General features: G+C 37.4%; 1 protein-coding gene across 1 annotated transcript in view; it reads left to right on the top strand.

Annotated features, from left to right (window-relative positions):
* Window positions 1-13,960, top strand: part of LOC137257987 (leucine-rich repeat and coiled-coil domain-containing protein 1-like) — a 489,406-nt gene that overhangs the window by 274,774 nt on the left and 200,672 nt on the right. The window lies entirely within an intron of this gene.

Below are 13,960 nucleotides of genomic sequence, written 5' to 3'. Positions count from 1 at the left end.
TTACAATCAATGAATCATCAAAAAAAATTGATTTGCGTCATTCTTTAGATTTCCCCATTCTGACTGTTATTGCAGATACCAATAACCACATGCAACTTGCTTTACTTTAAAGTAATGACAAATATATATCATAAACTTAAACCATACAGTGACGGAAGTGAGTTTTCTAAGGATTAAACACGTTTTCAGGCCCTGATAACTTTGAAGATATGTTCCATTGTCAGGTGCCTAAATGACTATAACAATACTTCTTAAGTCATTTGTGTTTGATTATGAGAAAATATTTTCGATTGTTTGGTCATTTGGAAGCTGTGACCAGTCTTCGATTATTTCAGTTAATCAGAACACCACTAACTCAAAGTTTTCAGATAAGTGTGAGGACATTCATTGTAATATAATCTTCTTTTGCATAACTGTTGAGATACCCTGGATGGTAGTTGCTGCAGGTTCAAACAACAACAGAACACAAATCCAGGTTTGAATAGTACTTGTTGCAGAGGATGACTAAATGAATTGAGTGTCTTGATGTAGTCTTCTAGACATGATGTACCATGCTTCCTGATGTTTTCTGAGGAAAACAAGCTATGTATCTTCATATTCTACTCATTAAATTATTGGCATTCGTAATTATTCATTAATATGAGAATTTAATTAGGTCATAATGAATTTGTTGGTCAGTTTCAATGACAGAATGGATTCGTTTGTCCATTTCAAGGGCAAAATGGATTGGTTGGTCTGTTTCAACAACAGAATGGATCTTTTGATGACTGAATGGATCGGTTGGTTAGTTTAAATGACAGAATGGATCGGTTGGTCTGTTTGTGTTCCAGAATGGTTCGGTTGGTCTGTTTTTATGAGTAAATGGATTGGTTGGTCTGTTTTCATGACAGAATGGATCGGTTGGACAGTTTCCATGACTTGGTAGCCTCACAGTTATGTTGACTGATGCACATGATATTAAGCACTGGATCATCAGTCCCAGACTTAATTATTAAACTTCCAATGTATAGGTGGAATATTGATAAGTTGGGCATTAAACAGCAAGCAAACCGTCATTTGTTACAGTAATTTTCCCAAAGCAAACAGTTAACTTATACACTGACCAGCCTTGATTGTTTACTTGATCCATCTGGATTGTTTACGCCCAGCCAATATGACTTTTAGGCAATATATTGTCACATACAGTTGAATGATGTTTCTTTTGGAGTACAGTGGAAGCTGTCAAAACCAGCATCTGTCCAATCCATAAAACATAAAATCTCAGTCCCATCCATGGCATGTACATTTGTCATCATCTGTACAATCTGGCACGTTGTCTAAACTTGATTATGTCTTCGGTCTGGATAGGCGCTGGCTTAGACACTCTCCACTGTATAGGGAATTTTATTCAAGACATACTTGTACAGGTTGGCTTCAAGGTTAATGTGTTTGTTTGGGAAAGTTCACTCAAACACATCTTGTTCAACTTCTGTTTATGGAATACATAAACATGTGTTGGAACACAACCACTTAGAGATTTGCGAGTGAAAGAACTACACTTGCTCCCAGGTTTTTATATGTTAGAATATTGGCATTGGGATTTCAATATCGCTGAAACCAGACATTTATTTTGGGTAGGTTAAAAAGTCAATTAGTTGTTACATTCATTCATATTTCCACCAAAACCACCAGAACAGTGTAAACAGCTAGACTATTTCTGCACCCAGATTTCTTGTATCTGAAGATAAACACATGTATATAAGCAAAATCCTCCAGTTCCTTCAACAATTCAGTACCAAACTCCATCATATCCTTTCAGTGATATTGAGTGATCTTCCCCATGACTTTCATGAACATTTAGTCGCCTACATGAAGTGAATTTGCCAGGCCAACATTGATGCACTGACTGCTCATACCACTGGATATACTCGAGAATACTTTGTCCAATGAGGTGCATCAGAAAATTTGTGACCCTGGTTCTGTGTTAAGAGGATTTACAATGTTTGGGAGGTTTGTGGCGCTATTGGGTACAGTGTGTTAACCAATTTCTGAGATCCCCACCATAATAGTGTAACCAGGTTTGTCTGTGTAGTGAGATATCCATATGATTTTATTTGGTTTTTTTTGACTGATTTATGTTTGGAGGGTAATGTTATTAATGATATAATGAAATAATAATGACTTTATAAACTGCCTGTAAAAACACTTGCAAATGTATTATTTCAACTGATAACCCAAGTTGTGTGTTAAGCGTTAGAAGGTTAACTTTCATATGACTTATCCCACCAGGTACCCATTTACTGCTGGGTGAACAGTGTCAGTTTATTAACACACTCATTGCCTAAGGTGAGACCACACGTGTCGTATTTGCTTTGTTTTGAGGCAGGACTGAAGTCCTAAAAACTTTCAGGAGAAAAGGTGCAAAACATGGTCACCCATCCAAGGACTCTATGTGATCAACTTTGCATTATATCAACTGATTTGTGACCTGGACCTCTGCACAGCACCACATGCCACCTCTGAAGTTGTGTTTTTTCATGTCATAAAGTATTTAAAGCACCAATATGAACACAAAAAGGTCAGCTTAGCCAGATCCTTCTCTAAAAACAGGAAACTAAACTGACCCACCTCAGTTCTGCACAAAATGTCCACTTGAAAATACCTGTGGTCATATTCAACAGAAGTGCTTATGTTTAGATATTAAAATATAAAAGTAAAATATTAAAAAACATGGTCAGTTTAAATTGCAGGACAGATGTACATTTTGAAATTAGTAAAAAAATTTACACAAAATCATCCAGCAACAACTGTCAGATCAGTCAGTCTGCACTGAATGCTCCCTACAAAAACGAATCGTTGAATGACTGATTCTGATTTGGTGACATAGAATCTTTGTGAGCCTCAGTAACTATTGAACAAAATTAAGGTTATGAAGGATTACAGACTAGATGAGTCTCAGAGGAGAAATTTAAATAACTGTGCAGGTTAATAAAGCCCAAGCAAGATTGATTGTGTGATGACAGATTGATGGAAGTGGCTTAGTATTTTATAGCTTGAATAAACTGCCCACACCAGTGAGTACTCAATCTCTATTACCTGACAAAACAGATTCCATTGGTGAAAATTATATTACTTTATACAATTGTGTGTTACATAAGATGAAGTCAATCTCCATTTGAGGGAACAGTTACTGTGGCGCACACTGACATCTCGGGATCTTATATTCTTTCTTTGTTCATCAGCCATATAATGTTTTGTCAGTAAACAAATGCATAATGTTTTAGGCCTGTGAGGTCATAGAAATGATGTCCTTCAGTAGTCTCTGTGTTAAATTCTGTAGGCTCAACAACCAAAACACATGTTTCAAAATATTTCTTAATGTACAGATGGCTGATCTTAAGTACAAAGCAAATACACCGTAAGTTTACTTCTTTAAGTGGCATTGCAGAAGTTGGTATGATAAGGATGAAGACTTTTATAGATTGACAACTTCTTTCTTGCAATGGATACGACGTTTCAGTTTATCTTTTGTTTGATAACGGTGTTAGAATCTACACCGAAATGTTGCATCCATTGCAAGAAAAAAGTTGTCTATCCATAAGTCTTCATCCTCATCTTGAGTTTATTCAAATGTTTTCCCTTGGCTAAATTGTATGGAGCACTGGCTCTATAATTGTAGTATGGATTATTTCTCATTACTCAATGTTTCTTAATTAATGGATTGTCATATCTTTTGAAAGGGTGCTAGGTAACATATTTTATGGAAAAAAACAAAACATGAGCAGACAAACAACATTTCATATAGATATCCCCCAGGTTTGTCTTTATGTAATCATTTATTTTCCAGAGTGTAACTAAAACAATGTTCAATATTTCTCAACAAAATTTGGTAGGTATAACAAAGAGAACATTAAGTGGTGCCTGTTGCTATTTCCATGGAAATATTTTGATTTAGTGTAAAAATAGGTGGATTTCATTTTCAGGGATTAACTACAAAACTGGTCAATGTCTATCAATACAACTTGGCCAGTACATCAGACAGATCCATAAGTAATGTGTTTTGCTATTTATGAAATTCAAGAAAATGAATTTCTTTCCTATTTCCATACCAGTATGTTTGCCTTTGATTCTGTTCGTAGTTATGTGTTGTCAGGACCACATCATGAAAGAATGGTGGGTATTCTTTCACAAAACTGTGCACAAACAGAAACCAGGTTGTCAACAGCAGCCTTAGGTATGAGTGATTTTGAAAATTGGATATTAGTGTGTACCTGACATAAAAGGACAAAGTTCCATTTTATTATTTTAATAGCTCAATAGCTACTCATGTGTACTCTTGTGTCAGATTAAACAGAAATTTTCTCATCAAGTTTGACTTATAAAAAATGTCAGGTGATTTGTTCCTTCAAGTTTGTAAAGGGCGGGGTCATTTGTCATCTTCTGATGTTATATACAACCTAATAACTAAAAAAAAATCTTGTAATAGGAGCTGGTCAATATCAAATATCCATGAACACACAATATAGATTGATATTGCTAACCAGTTGTAGATGAGGATATTTTATCAAGTATTTGCCTAAAGGAAAGTTGTCCTGAAATCATGAGCTCATCGAATTTATGTCTTCAAATTTGAACCATATCAATATCTTCTCCTTGCAACCATAGATAAGGTACCATATGTCATGAAATCGATTCCATAATGAAATATGAAATTATATGATTAGGCCAGACCAATTTTATTTCTTGTTTTATGCACCCACTGGTCATATTATTTTAAGAATAAGAAACAAAGTAACAATTTATTTTCTCCACTCAACAAAAAAGACATTTGTTTGGATTGTTTGTAACACCATATGCACTCCATAAATTGCCAAATGTAAAATACTTTGTGCCTTTGAAAGGAATATTTCTTTGGTGATTTTTTAAATGTTATATTCCCTCCTGCCTTTATGTTTTCTGAGGACAAAGTCCACATACCAAGAAATATAACTGTTTAGGCCTTATAAAAATGAACATTCAGACCAGGCTCAAAAACCAACAAATTGAATTCTTGCAAAGCACACCAAAATTGTGAACTCTGTATAACCTCTGTGAGGGGTTGTTTTATGTTTTGGGAACAATTTTGCCTTTTACATCTGTAAAACACTTTTTACTTCGTTTTTCAAACGTTAATTTGGCTTATAAAGCAAATGGGATTAAATATTTCCCATAGTATTAAATTCTGCAGTTTTGGGTTGAGTCTACTTGACCTTTATAGGCACTTTGTCACACCACACTTCTCAAAGAAATAAATAATGCATTTATCTCAATAACACTGACTACTAGTCATCAGGGAAGCTTAACACTAACTACTAGTCATCAGGGAAGCTTAACACTAACTACTAGTCATCAGGGAAGCTTAACACTAACTACTAGTCATCAGGGAAGCTTAACACTAACTACTAGTCATCAGGGAAGCTTAACACTAACTACTAGTCATCAGGGAAGCTTAACACTAACTACTAGTCATCAGGGAAGCTTAACACTAACTACTAGTCATCAGGGAAGCTATGCTATAATTTATTCCCAAAACATATGTTTATTTAGATTACAATATTTAAGAGGTGTCCTGATTGTTGAAACAGAAGAACCAGAAAGATGTGAAAATGAGGAGTTTACATATTGCTTTTGGTAGAGTTGCAGTAAAGTTTATAAGTCGAATTGGCATGAAATTCCTCATTTAATACTGATGTAGGAGATTACTCAAATCTCATTAAAATCAACTCACAATGTCGGCACCGCTGCACAAACATCAGAGGACATCCATGTACATGTCACATCACACCAAACAGAGCATGACTTTCATGACTGCCAAAGTAAAATTTCAGATGAGTTTTGTAATCATGCAACCTTGTAAAGGTCAAATTTGAGCATTTCAAATGATGGCTACAGAGTGCATAATTCCTTTCATCATCTGCCAAATGAGAAACATTTTAAATGAACAAGATTTTCCAAATTCTGCAGGAAGTACTGCTACAAAATTTTGTCCATCGTCATCATTTTACAATCTCCTTTTGTTAATTTCTCAAATTTTGAATCAAGAGCTTTCTGAACACATTCTTCAAAGTGTAGTTTGAGTCAAAAGTAATAAGTTGTCAGGAAAGTGACTTTCAGAATTCTAATGTCAGCTTTGTGTTGTGAATACACATTGTCTCTTGAGAAAGTGGTCAAATCAACATATTTTATATTAGAGATTTGAGTAACACACAATCTAACATATCTTGCATTTGACCACTTTAAAAAAAGTAATTTTTATTTAAATCTTTCACCAATTTACACTTGTTAGAGGTGTGCACATTGGCTCCCCACGTGCGTACAATGTGAAAAGCCTATTTCTGGTGTCACTTATTGCTATAACAACATAAAAGCCAATCACTGACTCCTTGACTGAGGGCGATGGGCTAGCCATGTGGTTGAAGTGTTCTCTCATCACGATGAAGACCCAGGATTGATTCCCACGTGGGTACAATGTGTGCAACCCATTTCTGATGTCCCCAAAAAACATTATGTCACTGGGATATTCCTAAAAGCAGCTCAAAACTAAACCAACTCACTCAGTTTAAAGGCACAACATCACACCACATATCTCTAAAAATACATAAAGCATTTATCTCAATAATACTATTAGCCCACAGCGAAGCTGCTGTGTGACTAATTCCAACATAACTTACCTATTTATATTACGCACCATCTTGCTTTTTCCACTGCAGCTTGTTGACATGTGATCATCCAGCTACACTAAATATGACTTTTTAGGAATGCAAAATATTTATCCGTAACCATTTTCTATCAACCACACTTCATTTTTAGATGTGAGTAGATGCAGAACATTACTGAATAATATGTTTTACGACCCCCATCATGGGGTGGGGTTTATGTACAAAATGTCCCATTTTGATTTTGAGGGTTAAGTTAGGGAGAGGCTTATCTGTGAGATTGCCTTCTGTACGGTAATATATGGCATTTGTTTGGAAGCTGAATTGAATCATCAACTTGTGAGGGATAAAAAGTCTTTTCTTCAATAGGTCTGAAGTGAGTGCACAGGCCTCCAATATATCTATTTATTTAGGCCAAAATGTGACATCGTGCCTTTAGCTGCAGTTTTCACATCTTCCTCTGTTACTCAAACTGATCATGCTCACCCTATACACACTAACTCTCAACCTATTCACAAACTCTCACCCTGTACACAAACACTTACCCTATACACAAACACTCTATACACAAACACACTACACACAAACACTCACCCTGTACACAAACACTCACCCTGTACACAAACACCCAATACACAAACACCCTACACACAAACACTCAGCCTATATACAAACACTCACCCTAGACACAAACACTCAACATATACACACTCACCCAATACACAAACACTCACCCAATACACAAACACTCTCCCAATACACAAACACTCACCTTATTCAGAAATATTCACCCTATACGCAAACACTCCACCTATTCACAAAAACTTATACTATACACTACTACTCTCCCCATGCCTAACACCCTATATACAAACACCCTAGGCACACTTACTCACGCTCATCACAAACACTCACCCTCTACACTAACACCCTAAACACACTCACTCACCCTTATCACAAACACTAACCCTGTTCACAAACACTTACCCAAGACACAAACACCTGGTGTCATCTGATTTTCCATGATCCATTCGTATAGATTCCATTCAATTTTGCCTTTTGTGCCCTATGTAATTTGTTTTTCTCACCCATTCACACTGATAGTTTCCCTGTTACTGACCCTTTTTACTTCGCTCCATAAATCCATTTATTTCAACTTATGTCAATCATAAGTTCTGATTAAACAAATCCATCAGTTTATTCATTGCTTGATATGTCATCAAATTATTTTTCTGTCTCAGGAGAGCTGTTATTTGAAGTCATGGAATTGGGTAATTGTGTGTTAGACATGCTTGTTAATATCAGCAAGTCATTGCCTTGTTTGTGGCCCTGTTAATTTAATTTGGAGTAGAAAGCAATATGACATCTCTGTTGCACTAGTATCTCCATAACTGAAATGAATGAGTCCTGAACTTGTTGTTGGCAGCTGCTGAATTAAATTGACAATGTTATCTCTTACATGATTTCACAGATTTCTAATGAGTTACAACTATCTGTCATCTAGTAATAATAATAATAACAACACATTTGTAAAGTGTCGATAATGCGTACCATATATAAAAGCTGTTATGGATTTCCAACAGTGATTATAGAAGTATCATTGGAAAATTCATCAGCTGGTTTCGATTCATAAGAGTGAGTAAGGTGGAAATGTTTTTGAACAAAATTGACTGTATCAGCAGACTTATCAGAGTCCCTGCGTTAGAACAAGCAATGTCTACTGCAAGGGCATGGTTAGAATTTATCATCAGCAATCCAACTTGCAAGGGCTGACTCAAGGGATTGAGCTGCTAGATTCATTCATGATTTTGCTGCATATTTTATGAACCTCCAGTGGTATCACTGTATTGTCTCACCTGCTTCTCTTTTTATTGAGTAAACATCTACAATATAAGTTATCACATCGTGTCTTGGGAAATACAATGTTTTATCAGTCCTGAGTAAGGATGTAAGGGACTGATAAAACCCCTTAATTCCCTCGACACGATGTGATAACGCATTTATCTAGCTGAATGTTTTCACTGAATCAAAACAAAACAACACGCATCAAATTGACTTGCTGCCATGTTGACACCGGCTGATCGTTTGACCTCAATGCACCGCACGTTACTAAAGGCTTGTCACTGCACACTTTTCTCACATCGCGTCGTCTCAAGGCGTAGCGAGGTGATATGACTTTCGCAGCGGGAGTATACGACTTTTATACTCCCACTGGCGGATCGTGATGGATGTACATGGTATTTTATCAGAGTCACGTGGACCAATCAAAACTCGACATTCTTACATGAGGCTAGATAAGCAGTTTTATGAGCATTCTCCAAGAAGTACTTTGGCATTTCTACAGAGTCACCAGTAGCCCAGGGATTTTCTGAGGAATATCCCTTGACTTTGAATGATTACTTGTTTTGAAGATTGATATAACTTTGTCTTGCTATGACTATGTATACAATTGTAAATTATCACATTAATGAAAACTTCCAATGTATAGTGCCGATGCCTTGTACGAAATTTGCAACCCTTCGCTTGGCATGTTTATCCACTAGACTACAATAGATCGCTGTGAAGAAAAAGATTATTTGTCAGTATGAACAAGATGGGTAGTGTGGGCAGCGCATGTGCAGGACACCTTTATTGCCACCAGAGCAAGTGCATTGCCCATGCAAGGCAAGGTTTCTGTTTGAATCCTTTTCATCCATACCTGCCAACTCTCACTCATGTGACTTACAAGTCACACTTTTGTCACTTAGGTCATGCTCTCATGACAACTGATAACACTCACATTAAACTGGTTGATTTACAAAATAAAAATAAAAATCTTCTTTTTGATATTTAACCACTCAAAATCTCACAAACAGGTCTGAACACATCAGAAGGGAATTTGCAAATTGTTGGTTGGCTTCAGGGATATTTACACCTCAGTATCCCCGACCACACCTCACTGCCACGGTGCAGTCCTACAGAGCGACCTTAGCTTATCATAAGTATATGTAAGCTATGGGAGTTACAATCACCTTCGTGTTTGGATCACTTTGTACATTGCCACACTGATACCTTGGCACAATGGGCATCTCAATCTTTGTTCTCTATTTTGGGGTTGAAAGTTCTGTTTTATCATTTTTTATCAGTGCAGAGTAATGATAATGTCATTGCTGGATTGCCCAAATCAAATTAAATTGCATTTAAGCAAAGAAACAGTCTAATACAAGGATGCATGGTTGACACAAGTTTTCAGGTACTTCTAGTTGATCTCCAGAGTTACATCCCTTTGGCATGCCAGATGCAATCAGTGCTTGAAAATCCTAGATTTACCTTGATTGTTTTTGTGTATTTCTGTCATCTTGCTGGTCATCTCTAAACCATGCTTGTGGACTTTATCAAAGTGGTCAGCATCTGAGACCTTTATCAGTTTTGTGTTTAACAAATGAGTGGGTGAGTTTAGTTTTACGCCACACTCTGCAATATTCCAACAATATGGCTGCATTGTGTTAATAAATCGAGTCTGGCCCAGATTGTCTAGTGACTTAACAGCATGAGCATCGATCTGAGCAACTGGGAACCGATGACATCTGTCAACCAAGTCAGCAAGCCTGACCACCCGATCCCGTCAGTCACCTCTTACGACAAGCATAATCGCCTTTTATGGCAAGCATGGGTTGCTGAAGGCCCATTCTACTCTGGACCATGGATTACTGAAGGCAAATATTGTAATCTGGACCTTCAGAGGTTTAATAATTTGAACAGGAAGTAATAGATGTCTCTTCTATTTTTCATAACTCCTCCCATTAGTTCCTTCAGCTTTAAAACTACTGCTGTTGTATTTAATGTTTTGTACCTATAAAAAAGGTATAACACCAAAAATATAATATTAATAAGTAGGAGGTGAACCTAATGTTTTGAAAATGAGAGACATGCTTTACTGAATTGATGGCAACAAAATTTCAATTGGAACCGAATGTGTTACCTATCTGGAAAATTTCATGGCATTGTTGTAATGATCCGCCATGACTGTGGTCAGATGGAAGTAGTTCTCACAATAAGATTTCTTAATGTGAGGTGAAGATGAGCATTATTTATCATTTGTGTGAATTCATAATGATTTATTATCCTGAAATATGATGAACATCTTCATGAACATGTCTTGATTTCAACCTGGCCTTCATGAGGGTGAGTTGCAGACTTTGAGAATCCGTGGTGAAAATAACCTGTCCTGGGCGGTCAGGCATTTGAAATGCTGTGAAACTAAATCACAAGCTCATAAAACCTAGGCCTCTAAGTTACTTGTTGATAACACCTCTTGCAGCGTTTGACCCGCAAAGGTCCCGGGGTAGAATAGGCCTTCAGCAACCCAATCTCATGTTGTTGATCACTGGATTGTCTGGTCCAGACTTGATCATTTACAGACCCACGCCATATAGCTGGAATATTGCTGAGTGTGGCGTAAAACTAAACTCACTCACTGAGTTGGTTCCCAGTTGCGCAGATCGATGTTCATGTTGTTGATCACTAGATAGTCTGGTCCAGACTCAATTATTTACAGACCGCCACCATATAGCTGGAAAGTATAAAAGTAAACTCACTCACTTACTCTTGCATCGTTTTATGATTAGGCTAAGTAATCAAAGCTATGATCATGATATATTCTCAGTGACATCGTATTATGTTCTGTAGCAGTCTTACAAGGTGTTTTTTCTGATCTGATGACTGATTATAGGTAATAGCATTCTTGCAATAACAGGATAGTGTATCTTGGGATCACAGCCATTGTGAGGCTGCTGATGTGACCGAGTACTTGCTGAAGACATGTTACCAGGCTTCTCTGATAGTACAGTGAAGAAGAAGCTTCAAATATGCTGCTGCAGGGTTTATCAGAGAGATGGTATTTGTTTAAGAATCCTTGATCATCCCTCCAGACATCTGCTTACAGATTAACTGATGGAAAAATGGGATATTGGGTGATAGTTGTCTACCTTTTGTGATTAATCCAGATTCATACTAGTTAGATAAATAGCCATTCACCTAATTTCCCTGTCAACTATTATTTGAGTGTGGTGAGTACAGAGTGAGTGAGTGAGAGTGATTTTGATAATTTGCCAAACAACTCTGATTCATTTCTGATGAGTCTAGAGCTTTTGAGTGAGTGAGCGATTTGATAAATACCTATTTTCCCTATTGACTCTCAGTCAGATTTGATGTGTCCAGGGGACAGAGGTGAGTGAGTGTATGATTAAATAAATACCCAGTGTCCCTATTGACACTGATTCATATCTGAAGAGTTTAGGGGTTTAATGTGAGTGAGTGTGTGACTGAATGAGGGTGCGGCATTGTCCTGGTCTGGACAGCAAGCTGCTCTTCTGCCTCCATCTCAGCGAGCCTCTCCTCCATACACACTTGCAGCTCATGGTTCTTACTTTGCTGACTTGTAAGCTGGAAGTGGGAAATGGTTATTAACATATATATAATGGTTTGACATATTAACGTATATATAATTACACATTAAGCTGTAAGAATAGGCATTCAGCAACCCATGCTTTCCTTGAGACCCGTGAAGGTCCCATGCTTGCCATAAAAGGCGACTATGCATATCGCAAGAGGTGCCTGACGGGATCGGGTGGTCAGGCTCACTGACTTGGTTGACAGATGTCATCGGTTCCCAATTGTGCAGATCGATGCTCATGCTGTTGGTCACTAGATTGTGTGGTGAAGACTCGGTTATTTACAGACCACCACCATATAGCTGGAATATTGCTGATTGTGTCCAGGGGACAGACCACCACCATATAGCTGGAATATTGCTGATTGTGTCCAGGGGACAGACCACCACCATATAGCTGGAATATTGCTGATTGTGTCCAGGGGACAGACCACCACCATATAGCTGGAATATTGCTGATTGTGTCCAGGGGACAGACCACCACCATATAGCTGGAATATTGCTGATTGTGGCATAAGACGAAACCCACACACTCAGTTCAAGCTATTTTTAGAAATAAGTACATTTTCACTGCAAACAGACTAATAGTCAGTTTAATTCTGAAAAAGATATTCACCTGTTGTACATTTTGAAATGCACCAACACTGTGAAATGGGACCCTTGAAAATGTGCCTTGGAATTGGTCCCAAGTAACCCATGCTTGTCAGAAGAAGCAACAAACGGGATCGGATGGTCAGACTCTCAGACTTAGATGAATCATCTCATTGTGTCTCAGCTGCATAGATTGACGCTGCTTGTGTCAGTCACTGGATTGTCTGGTCCAGACTTTAGTATTTAGGCATAGCCGTCACATGGCAGGAATATTGCTGAGTCCATCATTCACCAACAAACACAACAGTAACAATAACTCTTTTGGAGATCAGTTTTGCACTCATGTTTAGGTACTCATGCTTGTGTCAGTCACTGGATTATCTGGTCCAGACTTCAGTATTTAGGCATAGCCGTCACATGGCAGGAATATTGCTGAGTCCATCATTCACCAACAAACACAACATTAACAATAACTCTTTTGGAGATCAGTTTTGCACTCATGTTTAGGTACAGAGAGGAATGTGTCAAGAAAACAACATAATAAGAATGATCAATCAATTCTTCACATCAGATGTGTAAACAGTCAAGTGAAAAAAGTGTTTTTCTGCCCAGTTATTTCTTAAAACGTAACTATGATATATAAGGACTCCAGGGCTCCGTTCCACAAAGAGACCGTAACCCAAAGATGATCGTAACTCTGGTACTTTTAACAGACACTTATGACAATCATAGCTCTAGATCGCTTTCAGGAATAAGGCCCAGTCTTCCATTGTTATTATCATTGCCTGTATTCATTATGTTTTCCAAAGAAAGACAATTTTTTAGCAAAGTTTCGTATTTAGAACACTTCAGTAAGTTATGTTCCCATACTTTTCATGAGAGTGGAACTAAGTAGATCAGGTAGTCGGAGGCAATGATACGTCACCCTGTCATTTTATGTTTTGCTCATTATTTCAATCACTGTTTTTGTCTGGTCCAAGTTAACAGACATGACAATATTGATAGTGCACTGTGCAGCTTCAGCCAACACAAAGTTTACAAAGTTTCACTCAATTTTTCACGTTGAAACATATCTTTGCCATTACTTCCTGATAAGGGATGTTAGATGGCAGATGTCAACAACAAATTAGCGAATAATTTGATAAGTGACGGACAGTATAATGTCCATGGGGAAGTCTACAACAGTGTTGAGTAACAGCTGTCATTTACTCAGTTAATGTTAGAATACTCCAAACGATTCATTATTTAATAACCCTGCCTTTGA

This window comes from Haliotis asinina, chromosome 12, assembly GCF_037392515.1.
Source record: "Haliotis asinina isolate JCU_RB_2024 chromosome 12, JCU_Hal_asi_v2, whole genome shotgun sequence".
Lineage (NCBI taxonomy): Eukaryota > Metazoa > Mollusca > Gastropoda > Lepetellida > Haliotidae > Haliotis > Haliotis asinina.
The sequence above is the reverse complement of the archived record's forward strand: the minus strand, read 5'-3'. Positions and strand labels throughout refer to the sequence as shown.